We start from the raw sequence: 16,429 nt of genomic DNA on the forward strand, positions 1-16,429 counted from the left end.
CCAGACTAAAGTTGCTACAGCTAGAACTTGGTACTGTATTTACTGAAATCCAAGACAAGATTTTTTTCCCTATTGAACAGTGGGGAGAAAAGTCCCTTGTCTTGGATATGAATATAGGGTAGGGGCAGAACCTGGCCTGCAGTTGGGGTTGGAGTCACAGTAGTCACCTGCCTCCCACAGCTTCTGCCCCTGCCCCTGCCCCTGCCCCTGCCCCTTCTGCCTCCCCCTCCCCCCCGATCCCACCCTATCACTGCTTACCTCTCAGTCCCACTCTGGCCCATGGCAGCAGCTCCAGCTCCAGCCCCATCTCTGGCTCTGGGTATCCTTTTAAGACTCTCTCTCCATCTCCAGAGTCAGGAGAATAAGCATCTATATATGTGCCAAAGGGAATTAGGACAAATACGCAGTCTGCATGTCAAAGTACTCTGTCTGCTACTCCTACTGCAATGGAAGGTGGCATAATAATGATGATTATGATGGCTCAAAGGAAAAGAAAGAACTTCACAGCAGCTTGTTTCAAATGACAAAGGATGCAGCCTTCAAACAACTTGAAATTTTCTCTGAAGAACCAGTGGGTAGCTACAACTTGGAGGCATCAAGGAGATAGGGTTATTAACCTCACAATAGGTGAGAGGCTCCATACCAGCTATGAACTGACTGCCCAGAGGAGTTTTCCATCTATTGACTTCTCTGTGAAATCCTATGAAATATGAGCTTTCATTTCTACCCAGGAGAATTTTTACAATCTTTTCCCCAATGCCTTATGAAGGGTGTTCGTGCCTGAAAGCTTGCAATTAAAGTTTTTTTTTTTTTTGCAAAAATCTTGTTGGTCTAATAAAAGATATCATCTCTACTACGAGTTCTGATTGCTTTTTCATTTTTACGGTCACTCTTCTAATTGAGAAAAAGCTTTTTGAATTATTAATTTGTTTCTTTGGAGTGGTGTAAAGGAATCTGCTGCTTGGCTTCTGCCTGCTTTTTTGATGATGAATGAAACATCCAGTAGAGTCATCATAGCCTTGCAACCCCAGGGACAGGTTGATGGAACTCGGATGACTTCTTTAAAGACTTGCTGCTGAACGTCTGTTGACCATGCAGTACTCTCCTTTCCCAGAATGACTTGATCTTTTTTTTTAGCGGTTTGTTCTTCATTTGCCTGAGTCCTATGTTTTGATGGGTGTTTTTAATTATTATTTTCCTCTTCCTTTGAAACTTCCCCCTTTTTTTTGATCTGAATAAAAAATGGGACTGGAATAAATCCTGCTTTTCTTTCTCTTGTGGCATCAGAAAACAAAATTACAAACTAAGAATTTCATAGTTTTAAGTTACACAAATCCAGAGTGACTTGTAAAGGCATGTGAGGAGTCTTTTTCTTGGTCTTTTTCTCTGCTTGCCTACAAAATGCCAACAGGGGGAGTTTCAGGTCTGTCGTAGATCTATAGTGCTATAGGGTCCTTTCCTTTCATGGTATTGATCATGAGAGAGACAAGTTATTGAAATTAAAAATATGTTAATAATTCTTAACATCTCCCCCAACCAGTGCATTTTGTAGCTTTTCCTCAGATTGAAGAATCTATTGTTTAAACTTTTTAAAGGTATCAAGTGATGGGATTGTTTTCTACAAGGCTCCACTGAAGTGGAAGAAAACTTTTCCCCTGAAGTAAGTCAGATTCTTTTTTTTAATATAACATCTGATACCCTCTCTTACCCTTACTCTCCCTCCTCCCTTTCCTTCCCCCCCCCCACACCTAACCTCAGGTGATTTAAGCAACATGAACCTTTGTTCTTAGTTCTGTATTACATAAAATCTGAATGATGATGTACAGCCAGATCTATACCAGCACATTCATAACTCAACAGCCAAGAACTCTAGAGCAATGTCCTAAAAAGGGAAAGCCTGTTCTAGAGAAGGCAGGAAAATTGTACAGAATAGGTCTCTGTTCTTGGAAGTGGGAAACAAACCATGTTTACATAGAAATGATGGAAACAGGGATTCTTTTGATGAGTATTTTTATCCCTGTACTGTATTGATTGGGTAAGATATGATAGGTTAGGGTAGGATAGATATGCAATAAAACAACAACTCTGTCAAATTCCTTACCAAAAACTATGACTTCCTTAGCTGCAAGTCCCACAGTTTTGGAATTCGTTTTGCATATTTGCCATTTGCTGTTACCTTTTCAGGGTTTCCATTTAGAATGAATCATCCTCTGCTGTGTGATACTGGTGGCTTAGTCACTGTCAACAGAGCCATAGTCTCACTGCTTCTAACCAGTGGCGATGTGTAGGGTGTGCACGGGGATGCATGTGCACCCCCTGACAGCAGCATTCCCTGCTTAAGTGATGGGCAGGGGGGCAGGCTGGAGCGCTGGTGCCCCCTGAGAGCATTGGCTGGGGAGTGGGGGCACCAGGAGAAGCGATCCCTGTGGTCCCCCCACGGCTGATCACACTGAACAGTGAGGGTGTTCCTTTGTGGCCGATTGCACCGGTTCGGAAGTGTCCCCCCCCGGTCACTGTGATTGGCTGCGGGGACACCCCCCGGTTGCTGACTGGCCCCTGGGGACACAAGTGTCCCCCTGACTCAGGAGGCACCAGTCGCCCATGCTTCTAACCTCAAGCATTAAAAAATGATGAGATGTGTGTTTAAAATAATGTGATTTCTGGGTTACCATACGTCCAGGTTTTCCTGGACATGTCCTTTCTTTTGGCCCCTGTCCTTGTGTCCAGGTGGGTTTTTAAAATGAGAGCAAATGTCCGGGTTTTTGCTCTTCCTCTGCTCTCTTGGGCTGGTTGCTTGTATCTGAGAGCAGCAGGCAAGGTGATTGGCTGTTGTGGGTCATGTGCTCCCTGTGGAGGCCCCAGCAAGCCACTCCTAGATAAAGAGACTGTGTGTGTGTGTGCGTATGCACGTGTGCAACATGGGAGCTGCTTGGGCAGCAGGGCTGGGGGGCAGGGTTCTGCAGGTGAGGACTGAGGGGGACCAGCAGTGCTGGGAGGCAGGGGGCTGCAGGGAGCTGTGGGGTGGGAGTGAGGGGCACCGGCAGTGCTGGAGGGGAAGGGGGCTGTGGGTTGGGAGTGAAGGGGGGCAGGCAGGGCTGGCAGGGGCTGGAAATATGGTAACTCTAGCACTGACTTTTGACTAATAAATTTAAGCTTTTTTGTGCTTTTCATATTTTAAGCACCTAGAATTGTACTTATTCTTTATAACACAAGTGCCTTTTTCTTAACAAAAAAATCTGAACTGGAAAAGTGATTTGTGTGGGGATCAGTTGATTCCTTAATTAAAAATGTGAAATGATGACTCTTAGAAATAGAATTGAGAGTAGGCATAGGTCTCTTACTTGATAATCGCATGCATGCTCTTTCTACCACATCTCATTCCTTACTTCAGAATGAAAGCTGCTTTCAACTGGGGCATTTCAACTGACAGAGCCCAGGGTCAGGATTTAATCAGCAAAGGCCACCATGAAACAAGCTTCCACTAGAGATTAGGCTAAATCTTACCTCCTTCAGGGTACGCTGCAAGATCTACATTTCTCCACAGAAGGGTCGGGGACAAGTTTAAAGGATGAGAGAGGTCTTTGAGCTCCACTTAGAGTCTGACTTTTTTGATAAGAAGCTATGCCAGAGAACTAAGCTCTGTCTCTCTCTTTTTTTTAAGTGTATACTAATGTGTGTACATTTCAAATCTGTTGCTCACAATTTGTATCTACAGGAGCCGCAACCACTTCGTTATGCTAGTGACACGGCAATTTAAGAGGCTTTTAATTTTTTAGGTATCAAGAAATTGGTGGGTTCCTTGCTGGACAAGATTATGTTTATATTCTTGTCAGTGTGAAAGGAAATCAAATTACTGCTATAGAAAGTAAGATGTTTAGTTTGATTTGCCTTAATTATGATGGATAGATAACCACTGTGTCATGGCATCATGGCATCCATGTAGTTGTAGTAACACTATACAATTCAAGTGACCTATTCCTCTGACTCATCTACATCAAGCATACAGCAGTGGCACAGATTTCCCCCTAACTCTACCTCCAGCTCCTTTTGTGGCCTGCCCATTCACTCTTCTACCAGCCTACACCTAGTAGGCTCAAATGGGCATTAAGGGCAGCCCTGGATCAGCCATGTTGGAACTGAAAGAAGCGAGGAGATGTACACGAATGTGGAGTCAGGCTGAGCATGAAGTCCAGATTCAGAATAGTCTCTGAAGTCAGGCTATATATTGACTGGGTCTGCCAGTATCTAGAGTTGAAGCCTCAAGCCTTTTCAATGAAGGCAGGGGAGCTCAGTTAAATAGGACAGATTATCAAATTTTGAAGCGGATTGGAGGTCAAATAGGAGGTATAAGGTACAAGAGCTAGCACTATGTGAAAACATATATAAAGAGGAGTCTTACTAGTATCTTTTTTGGGGTATCTTCTAACAGATGGAGAACACCTTTTAAAACCCCTCCTGAGCATCTGGACAGCAGTAATCCAGTGGCCACAGATGAACGGTGGCCCAAGATGTTCTGTCTCAGACCTGAGGTAGCATGTTCAAGAGGATGCAGAGTAAAACTTAAAAGTGTTTATATGGTTTTAAGGGGAAGGAGATAAAAAATGACTTAATACTGTAACATCATGAGCATGGGATTTACAGTCTATTGTATGTGTTGTTCTGTTTATGATGTCCTTAAATATTTAATCTTGGAATGTTCCCCAGTTTTTTTCTGGCCTAAGCATAATGATCCTGAACAAGTAATACCCTGCAAGCAGCATCATACTTTATTCCTGTCAGCCTTGGGAAATTAAAACAGTAGAGCCCACATCAGAAAGTCGTGGGAGTGTAGTGTTGCATGAGACCTCTGGGTTGAAATGGACTTCCACACTGCAGATCTGATGTCTTTTGTGCTGAATAGTGTTTGGAGATTTTCTTTTTTTAACACCAAAAAATCTGAAATATCTGTAGAATTATTTAGTGGAACTAAGGACATGTCTACACATCAGTGTATGCTGACGTTGCTATGGCACTGTGCTTTAGTACTTCTTTTTGGATTAAAGTACTAAAGCACAGCACAGTATGGATGGTTACTGTGCCATGCACATAGCACATGGTTAGATTTTGCCACTACATCACCATAGTAGTGTACCAGACTGGGGGATTGTGCTGCTACAACAACGTAGGTGCTGATCACGTGTAGACCCACATGATCACTACATTGCCATAGGGTGATGTGTAGACGTGCCCTAAAGCCTCAAAGCACTGCTTAACTTTATTTTGAATACATAGGTTTATAAAATGTGGGGGCCATACTATTTTGGTTTGTTTAACAAAGCCGGTGAAAATATATTGCTCCTATTTGCAGGAGAACAAAATCTATGGGGCTGAACAGGAAACACTGGTTAGGCCAGCCCAGTTGAGCTTAACTGAAATGTTCTACTGTCTTTCAATTTGCCTGTAACTATTGGAACAGATATATACATGTGAAAACTTGTACATCAACGTGTTGCTTTTGGGAAAGCAAAACACACACATGCTCACATTTCTGGGGAGATGAAATCACTTTTTGTCTACAGTAGAATGTCATTTCCTGTACCTCTTTAAGTACTACGAATGGTGAAACATTGCAACTAATTTGTAAAAATATCCTTTAAAACATATGTAATACTTAAGGGCATGTTTTCAAAAATGTACCTTCCACCCCAGGATAAAGGCATGTTAGTAATTGTTTTTCTGTGTTTCCTGAATTTTATTGAGGTGTTTTTCTTCTGAATGACAAAACAAAAGTGTAATTAACTTTAGTCCTTAACTGCTTTATTTACAATGCTTGAATAAATGTATTTACAGACTGTTCTTTTTAAAACAAGATTAACAGCCTACATGTTTAAAACAAAGTTTTGTCTTGCTCTGCTAGGTTACAGCTTGAAGGTTTTGTATCCCCACTAACTAAATCACACGTTTGTAAAGGCTTTCAGTGGATTTAATGGCCCAGGACAGCTCTTCTAGGACTTGAGTTAGCACTGTTAGATTTCCCCAAATAATGCAATTTTAAGTTTGGTGTCCAAGTAAAAAAAAATCAGAAATTTCAGTTTGACTGGCTTGACCAAGGGTTTTCTTTCTTTTTAATTTCAGATTAAATGTTTGCTTCAATTTGGGAATATTTTTACCCCACCCCTTCTTTTTTCTTTTTAAATTAATTTTTAAGCCCAAAAAGCCATGTTTTAAATTTATAAATATAAATATTTCACATTAAAAATGTTGAAACGAAAAATTTTGGCATTTTTGAAACATTGAAAATGTCAAACTGAAATGTTTTACCATAAAATGTTTTCCTTATGCTTCCTGGCTTAAACTGTTTACTAAAATTTAGAAATAGATCTGCTGCATCTGAAACAGTATCTTTACAGAAAAGTGCAATTTGTCCAGTCCCCCCCAAAACAAAACGCATGATGTCTCCCCTACTGCTAGCTCTAATCCTGATTAGTATAGGCTTTAGTGTCAAATGGAAAGTGTGCATGCATAGTTTGAGTGTTATAAATGTATACATCTGCAGTTCAGCACAGGCACCTATTTTATCTAAGTTGATGTAAAAGAGATGTAAAACAACCACAAACTTTTTGGGCCTTGATCAACTACCTACTTTGTTCAATCCAACTTTAATGTCTGTAATTATGAATGTTTCAGATCTTAATTAACATCAACATAGTGTAAACGATGAATTTATATACCTAACTATATGCATACTAGGCCTATGTGAAGGAATAAATATTTGATTTGGATTTGAATTCGGCCGATTCGAAGGGACAGTGGTTCAATTCAGTGATTCAAGTCACTGTCCCAATTCTATTTGGCCAAATCAGATTCAAAGATTCATCACCTATTTGGAGATTTGGCCATAGTCTAAACAGGCAGCAGTCCTCAACCATGTTGGATACAGCCGTCTCCAGCTGGTAACTCTGTTGTGGTGGGAAGATGGGGGAAGGAAAGAGCATTGGGGGGGCGGGCAGATCAACACTGTCACAGTGAGGGAGGGATTGGGGCAGTGTGGGTGTGGGACTCAGGGAGGGGGGATCCTGCCACTGCGTGCTGCCATGCTCCGCTAGTTTGGGAGGGCATGGGAGTGGGTATGTGCCCCTGGATGTGCATGGGGCGGGCTGAGCTGGGCTGCACTCTGGGAGGGTGGCGGAAGGCTCTGGGAGTGAGGGCTATGCCCTACCACTGCTTGTTCAGCTGGGGTGGTAGGGTGTGGGATGTGGGCGCAGCAGTACTGGGAGCAGGGGCTATGCCTTGCTGCTGCTGGCCCAGCCAGGGGGTAGGGGGTGCTATGCAGGCACGGCTTACTCCTGGAGTGCAGCCTGGCCCACTCTGCCCCGTGTAGATCTGGCAGGACATGCCCACTCCCATGCTGTCCCAGACCAGTGGTGCACAGCAGCGCACAGTGGTGGGAGCCTCCCTCCCTGAGTCCCGTGTCTCCCCACCCCATCTGGACAGCTTGTCCCAACCCCAACTCCAACCCCAATCTCTCCCTTGCTGTGGGGGCACTGATCTGCCCCACCATGCCCCTTCCCTCTCCCCTCCGCCCACCACAACGGACATACCAGCTGGAGGCAGATGTGTCCAGTGTGGTCGAGGACTCTTGCCTGTTTAGTCTATGGCTGAATTTGTGAATCAGCGATAAATCTTTTCCAAATCAATTCGGAGGCTTCCAATTTGATTTGGACCTTTTAATGGATTTCCTGATTTGATCTGGAGATTTGACTCCCGAATTGGGCCAAATCTCCTCCAAATCGAATCGGCTACTGAAGCTTTGCACAGCCCTAATGCATACCATTATGTGAACTGTGGAACAGGGCAGCTTTTGATGCTTGGTTTAATTCTGTTTCAAATTACAATATAGCACCACAGAGCCATCTTACTGTATTAAGCAGTAAGCTGTCTTTTCTTTAAGACACAGTGGCAAGAGTTGTGCATATTATTTTATTTAAAAGACATTCAGTCCATGGAAATACTGTGTTTTACTCCTCAGAAAGATTGTTTTATTTAAGGCTCATTCATGTCACATAACAGAAACATAGGCAAATACACAGTGATTTTCCCCCCCACCCCAATTAAAATGCTCTTCATAGCTACCACATTTTTATTGCATTTTATATCAAATGCTTGTTCCCATGCTACACTTGATGTAAGTCTTTTACTTTTCTTGCAAGCAGGCCTATTCTTACTGGCTAAGTACAGACAGTCAGCAAACCTGAGGCTGAATTGATTCAATTGTCACAGGTTAGTCTAAGCTGCATATATTGAACCAATAAGCAAGTGAACACATTCACTTTTGATTCTGGAAATGCAGCCACATCCCTGCAGTGGTCCAGGTCAGAAGCTAGGGTGCACTAGAACAAACCTCCATGCTTGGCTGGAGCAGACAGCTTGGACCAAAGCTAGCCGACCCACTCTATGAGGAGAAGTTTGCAGGAGAGTTGCAAAGCATCCTGGGATGCTGGGGGACTGTGGCTTGACTTGAATCTGGAGGGGATCTGGAACAGAAGTTTAGTAAAACTATTTAACTTAAATCAGTTGAATCTGATACTACATCCATCCAGGTTTATTTTAAGCTGGTTTCAGACAGTTTGAAAGTGGTTTATGTGCACTGAACTTCTGTTGTGTTACAGATTTGATCTGGTTTTTGATCACTTACAGCAGTTTGTGTGTAATTTCTGTCCCTAGGCAAGCAGTTTTGTATCTTTATATGGGAAGCATGCTGTTTATATACACATCTAACAGTTATCCACTAGTAATCTTGTATTTAAGATATGGTCATGGTGTTCAACAATTGACTAGTGCCTTCCTCTGTCTGAGTTGTATTTTCTTGAGTTAAATATGGACAGTATCTTGTACATTTTAATGCTGTAATAGTATTTTAGTATATATTGCAACTACAGTTTACATAAAACTCTGGATTCTCAGTATCTATCCTTGGAAGCTCATACAGTTGTCATAGGCAAGGAAGGTGCTTTGAGTAGAGGTGATATCTTTTATTAGACCAACTGAGTCTAACTGAGTTGGTCTAATAAAAGATATCACCTCTACTCAAAGCACCTTGCCTGCCTATGTCCTTAGAACAACACAGCTACAGCCAAAAACCCAGCATACAGTTGTCATGTCACAGATTGTCTGACAAGCTAGTTTGTAATCTTCCAAAATGCATCTCTAGGACTATTTAGGGATAAACAGAAGCATGCATAATAGCCTGCATAACTTTTATGATCATGAAGTTATATGGTCTCAGTTCTGGGTTTTTTTTTTATGTCCTCCTTAATTAAAGCTCCTTCTCAGCTTTACTTTTTGCATTCCTAACCCCATTAGGTCTCTTCTTTGACCTCTGGTCCCTCTCAAATTTTCCCAACACCTCACTACCTTAGTTCTGTGATGCCTCCATAGGCCTGAAATAAGGAGGTTGTTGTCTTCCTCTGATTCTGTGCCTTCCTCCAGAGTCTGCATTGGAGGCTGATGTTGGCAGTAAGTAGATCTTCCCACTGTCCATAGAACATGCTTAAGAATGACATGCACGTGTGACCTGTGCCATGCAGAAGGCAGGGTAGAGATGCAACTTTATAGACTTACTTAATAAGATATATATTTAGAGGGTGAGGGAGAGCACAAGCTTTCATGAACTGAAGTTCACCTCATTGATGCTGTGAAAGAATGTACAAAAAGTAGAGTATAATATGGAGTCACTGATTAGAATACAATAGGTAGGAAAGCAAGAGGAAGAGGGGAAGGGAGACAAGGAATGCTGAGTGGCATATTATAAATGAACCCATAGGACCAAAGCGGTCACAAAAGCCAATCCAGGTAATGCGATAACAACCTGTCGTCCCTGTTTAAACTATACTTTGGGGCTGATTTCTTGTTTTGCAGTTTCCTGGTTACACTGGTTTTTAATTTTTTTTGTCATGAACTCAGGGCTCATTTGTTAAGCAGGGTTAGTGGTATGTGGGCAGTCTGATTGTACAAGTGCTACAACTACTCATGATGGAATGTAATAAGAACTCAGTGGTACTTTGGGTATGAGTAGGATATCAGAGCTGGCCTTCTCTGGTGTAGAACAGGATGGTTACTATGACATTGCCAAAGAAATCATTTTTAAAACTTGCTGCTGTGATATCTGCTTGATATGGCATGTGAGCCTGAAACATCAGAAGAAAAACACATTTATAGTTTGAGAGTGATATTTGGAATCAATGTGGAGATTTTCAAACTGTGGTGTGTAGAAAGTTGGCTGATAAGATACAATTAACTCTGATAGCTTAATCACGTTAAAAGGAGGTAAAAGGACTCTAACATTTCTTAATATTTTCCATGCAGGCAGTTGCTATAGTTGCATCAAATGATGCTGAGAAGTGTGGCTGGGGTAAGGGGATTATACAGTCATGGATTGCAGATGTCTATGAGTTGGTCTCTAGTAAAATTCAGTCTACACTGAGAACGTCTAACGTCACAAGAGTATACTTGTGTTATTTTTTCCTCACAACTTGGCTTCCTTTTCCATGTTTTGGTCAATGTATCTCTTATTTAAACATTTTAAGAATGTTTTTGTCACCTGGGAGGAGGCCATTTAAAATGTTTTAGGTGCTAACTCTTTCAGATGGAGAGATACCTTCTTTCATTCCTTGCAGGTTTTCTTGAAAGTTCCCTTGTGACAAAGTATGGAATGTAGGAATTGTTTTTTCTATTTCTCAGAATCATGTCATTGTTGCCTAATGGCTGAAAACTGACTAGGCAACACCAGTATGGTCATGTGCACCAAAGCCAGAACCCATACCAATTAAGTATGCAATTGACTTTTTGTTTGTTTTTGGCCAGTTTTCTCCCAATCTCTTATATGCAGCAGACAAATGACTACTCCAGTAATTAACATGAAAAAGGAACCTGTAGAGCTAACTGAATTATATAACTCTGAGGAGTTACAAACTTCAGCTACCTGAGCATACATTCGGACCCTATGGGTCTGAACTGTGAAACATGTTGGTCTAAGGACATAGGCAGACAAGGTTCTTTGGGTAAATGTGATATCTTTTATTAGTCTAACTAAATGTTGGAAAAATTGTTCTTTGCAAGCTTTCAGCCACAAACACCCTTCTTCAAGTGTAGGGAGACTACACTAGCAGACTCTCCCTGTGCTTGAAGAAGGGTGTTTGTGCCTGAAAGCTTGCAAAGAACAATTTTTCCAACATTTAGTTAGTTTAATAAAAGAGATCACATTTACTCAAAGAACCTTGGGTGCCTAATTCTTAAATCTGCTCTTGTTTGTTAATGACAGCACAAGGGGCTGTGCCAGGACATTTGAAAGGCATTTTATACTCCTAGATAAAATGAGGTCACCTTTTTCCGAGGTCCTTCAAGTGACATTTCACTAGAGCAGGAAGAGAAACAGTGAAATGTGATAATGTGTATTTTATGTGGATTATCCATGCTCAGAAGAGGAAGTAGTGATCTGAAAGCTACTTTGCATTCTAATACACCTGAAATGAGAAGAGGTAGAACTCAGCGAAAGCCATTAGGGACTTAATGACTACTAATCTGTCTAATGTGGAAGGCTCTCAGGTTCTGTGATCATGGGCAGTAGCAACAAAACCAAAAGAGAAACGTATTTTCTAAAAATAAATGAGAGTATTGTGTTGTTTTGCAAAATGTTCTCTTATGATTTTACCATTATAATAGGATGCTGAATCTGTGAAAAAAAGGATAAAAGCTAATACGTTTCTTTGAGACATTCGGTTATTCTGTAGTCTCTTTTAGCATCATAAACACTGTGGCGGGCTATAAAGTAACAAAGTAATTGTAAGAACTGCCCTGGACTGGGAAAGTCGAAAAAATATGCACCTGACTAATATTGTTAGTAGAAACTAATGGCAGATTGCCTCTTTATGTCAACAGAGACCACATGGTCCATAATAAAAAGTGGCATGCATGTATTCCTACAGATGCTCTTCAGATGGAAGAACTATATATCAAAACCTTATTTCCTAGTAATGAATTTTAAATAAGTGCCTAAGGGTATTGTGTCCCTGATGTTTCTACTTTTGCACACTGGGTGGGCTATGAAAGCTCCTAAAACCCTTCAAAGACAACTTTTTAAAACTAGATTTAACTGACCAAAACTTTTCATGAAAAATACCTGAAACAATTAGGAGAATGAAAGCTAGGAGGTCAGATTACTTGGCCCATGGCTGAGGATTTACATAAATAGGCCTAACCTTTGACTTGAAAATAAAAGGTAAGTACAGAGCTCTGACAGAACAGCAGGTCATTGGCATTTACTCTGTAAAGCACTGCCTCTGATGCTATGACAAAAATGCCAGGAATTCCACTGATCATTGTGTGCTGATAGAGCTCAAAGGTATGCAGGCCAGCTAACAGAAACCAAGTCTACCTGACTGATCGAAACTGCAGTACTCCCACGCATTTATAACTTGCAAACTGTGAGCGTGGGAAAGTGTTCAAGGCCTTGGAGAATGATTCCTTCTAAAAAAGTGAAAGATGCCTTCCCCAAAGAGTGATTTTTTGATTTCTTGTGATTTGGGCAGTGTATAAAATAATTAATTAGAAAGTCCTCAAGTGAGCAGCATAGAAGCTTCTTCCAAAGCATGGCTTTTTATTCAGGAATAATATTGAATTTACTAATAGAAATCAACTGAAAATTCAATATATTTCAGATCCTGGGATTGTGTCAAAGTTGATCTATACTAAGTAGCAATATTCAGTTGTACAGCTGATTAACAGACTGTGATGAGGTGGTTGCCTCTAATATTATTTCTGTTCACTGAATTTAGGCAGTGACTTCAAAAGGTTAGAAAGTCTCCTCTTAGTGTACCACCTTTTTGCTGTTTTCCTGGTGACAATTCATCTTTTTCTTTCAGACTGGTAAGCACAGAGCCAAACAAAACCACATTTTGCATTTTTATGTCTAGAATAGTAACATAAAAATCTATGAAATAAATCCTGCAGTGAGAGGAGGAAAAAACCATACAAGTTGAAACAATAAATGAAAAATGTTTTAAGTTAATATGTTACAGGGAGATAGATTCAGTTTTTTATTATACTTCTAGGCACAAACATACATAAAATACTGGTTGGGTGTCTCAGGCTTGTTTTTCTAATTAATCAAAAGTGATCCATTACAGAAAACCTCCAGGAATGTCAAAGATGGATCCTTTTGTCTGTATTATTTGACTCACTTGTTGCAACAGAGAGCGAAGCTGTCAGTACCTGCCTAGTACATTGTTGAAGGGTGGTTTAACTGGCAGCCTGTCCCTTTATGGGCCAGGAAACCTGGGGCTAGCTAGTCCCTGTTCAATTAGCCCTTCCTGCTGTACCCCTGCAGGGAGGAAGCCTACCAACTGGGGGATGGTTGGGGAGGAGAGGAGTGAGACTATGCCTTGAGGGAGCAAGAATCCTGGCTCGGACTAGGAGCTGTTTGCAGGGTCCAGCCTTTCAGACCTGGTCCAAGTTGCTGCACGATTAGATCTCAGCAGCTGGCAGTAAGGCCATGAGAGAGGCCATCCACTGCTGTGGGTGCATTCAGCCGGGGAGTCTGACATGGGTCTGCTTCATGCGTTCAGTGTGTGAAGCTAGTTGACCAGCATTGGGTAAGGTCAGCCTCTGAGCAATACCACTGGTTCCTAGTAACAACAGCTTCTTAAAAGGTTTACCTCACCGCATCTTATGTCCCCAGTCAAATGTCATCATAATACAAGCACCAATTAACATAATACAGAAGTTCTGGCATATGGAAACAGTATATTGACTAATAATGTTTAGTTACTGTGGCCTGTACTGTTCTGTGGATTTGTTTCCCCCGAGTCGTCAGCACTACTGTTGCCATGTTACAATAAGCACATTAGTTCTCACTGTCATGTCTTGGAGCCTGGTTATCTCAATATGCTGTAGCTGTTGTCTCTTGGAGGTCTCCGTGGATAAAGCATTTAATCTGTTTCCTTCTGAGCTTTGAAAATTGTATCCCCAGAGTATGGGGTGTTCACAGGGCTGTTCCATGTGATAACCTAACTGCTTGTTACCATTGTCTTCCATTGTAGCACAAAGCCAATTTTATGAAGTAGCATCTGCAGGGATCCCAGGTCATTTCACTTCTTGTTTTATTTTATTTTTCCTTTTAGACCTCTGCAAGTCCCCCAAGACACTGACATCAGTTTCTAACAGTCTAGCCATTCCTGTGTAACAGAAAACTGAAAATGTCATCAGGTGAATACTTGGGTTTCATTAGTGCAATTTAATGATGCTAAGTATGAATTTGCCTTTCTGTCACTTATTTTAACATGGTTTTCCATCAATCCATTGGACATGTAACTGTGGCAGTTATGTGTGTAATCCTACATTATGCTGCAACTGCTTAAACTTGTCTCTGCTATACTGAAGGCTAGGCGTGTCAGACGTGCCTGCATTTTTGGCCTGGATCTGGCTTCTCAGGGATTGCACTGCAAGGAGCCCCACAGGGCAGGCTTGGACTTGGCAGTGGTGGGATGAGCAGTGACAAGAGTGGGGTGAGTGGTAGTGTGGAGTTAATGCAGTTGTCACTTGCCCCCCTGCCACAGACACACATCTCCAATGGGACTTTGCACTTGGGAATTCAGTAGTAGTTCTTATCCCTGCTCCTCCTTGCCTCCAGACTCCTGGCCCCTCTGGCAGCTCCATGGTCTGAGTGAAACGGCTCTGTGAGCCAGATCCATGCCATGGACTATATATTTGACACTCCTGCTGTAGCCCATGGTTAGTTGTTACCATGTCAATTATATTGGATCTAGCAAAAATAGATTTGAGGTACATAGTCAGCAATTCCACAGTCTTAATTACCATCCTGGTGCTTTTGAACCCAGTACCTTGTAGTGCTGATACCGTATTCCAAGTCCCTATTATCATTTGAAAGAGAGGGTCTCAGCCACCAAATACTAAAACCCTTAATTCCTTTTTCTAGAGCAGGGGTTGGCAAAATATGGCCTGCCAGAGGATCTTATCCCCTTGGCCCTGCCCAGCCCAGGTACATGCAGCCAGTCCTGCCACCTCGAGGTGCACAGTGGGGCCAGGGCAGCACAGCAGCTGTACTCTGGCTCCTGGCAGCAGAGGCTCCCTTTGGAGCCTCACCACTGCCACCAGCCCCAGCCCTGCTGCCTGGGTACCTGTGGGGCCTGTCTGCCCTGCACTCACTCCCAGGGGTATCAGATGGAGTGGGTGGGTGGAGTCCCTATGGAGACTGGCCAGTGACCTGTGCAGGCAAGACATGTTCAGCCAGGTGGCTAGAATGGGGCTGCAGGCAGATGGGGAGCCGTGTATGTGATATAAAAATCGTGGTTCGTTTCTCGGGAGGAGGAAAAAAAACCTTCACAGACACACTCTATTAGCAACACAAAAGGTATATATTTGCAAATAGGGTCAGAGAGAGAGACAAAAGATCAATCACTCTGCCCCCGAGCACAATCATTAGCAGGCTTTTATCCCCCCTCTCCTGACCACGTGTGTAGAAGGAGGAATTTTTACAACTCATTTCCGGTTCATACAAACATACATGTAAACATGTCGCTTCATACATCCCATGTGCATTATAATTAACTACTTAAGTATGCGGGGCGGGTAGGCTTAATATGCATTAGGCTATCACGCGTGCGTGGATGGAACCCAAGGTTACTCAAGGTTCAACCTGAAGGCAAAAATGGCATCTGCTCTTATCTTAGCCTTAGGAATGTGGGGTCATGAAAGAAAGTGTGATTTAGTGTAACAAAGAGATAGTAAATTTGCAGGACAGAGAGGGAGTGATACCTTAGTACAATGGGCTTTTGGTGGTTTTTCCCATCAATTTCCAACCCCCCCCCCTTCCCTCTCCCATTAAGGAGACAAGGAGGGGTAGCAGCTGTGTTTTTTTTTTTTTTCCCTAAATCTGCTATTGATAATGCATTTTTAATAATATTTCTAACAATATCCCCCCTCGAGATGCTTTCTGATCTTTACTTCATTCGGGCATATCAAGATAATTACGAGGAATTTTTCTGAGGACCATGACCTTTGCAGCAGTCTGTGCTTTTAGAGGGACTGCTGCGACCTGCATTCCTTCCACTGTGGTGGTTATCAATCTAGTGAGACAAGGAATAAGGCAAGGGATAAAAATCAAACCAGTTAGAGCACACAAAAGCACAAACCCTACCTTTTTCCACCAGGGTCCTCCAAATAATTGAAACCACCAGTCCTTATTCCATGTGGTTTCCCACGTTTATATTGGTACATGGGCTATTTTTCTAATCTCTTTGGCAATCTCTAAGACTGCTTTCCCGTTGTCATCTATTTGGAGGCAACAGTTAGAAAGGTTGAGCTTTCCGCAGACTCCGCCTTCCTCTGCAAGTAAATAGTCTAAGGCCATCCGATTTTGGTATATGGCTGCTCT

The sequence above is a fragment of the Crocodylus siamensis genome, chromosome 1 (assembly GCF_052110815.1).
Source record: "Crocodylus siamensis isolate JL-2025a chromosome 1, ASM5211081v1, whole genome shotgun sequence".
NCBI lineage: Eukaryota > Metazoa > Chordata > Crocodylia > Crocodylidae > Crocodylus > Crocodylus siamensis.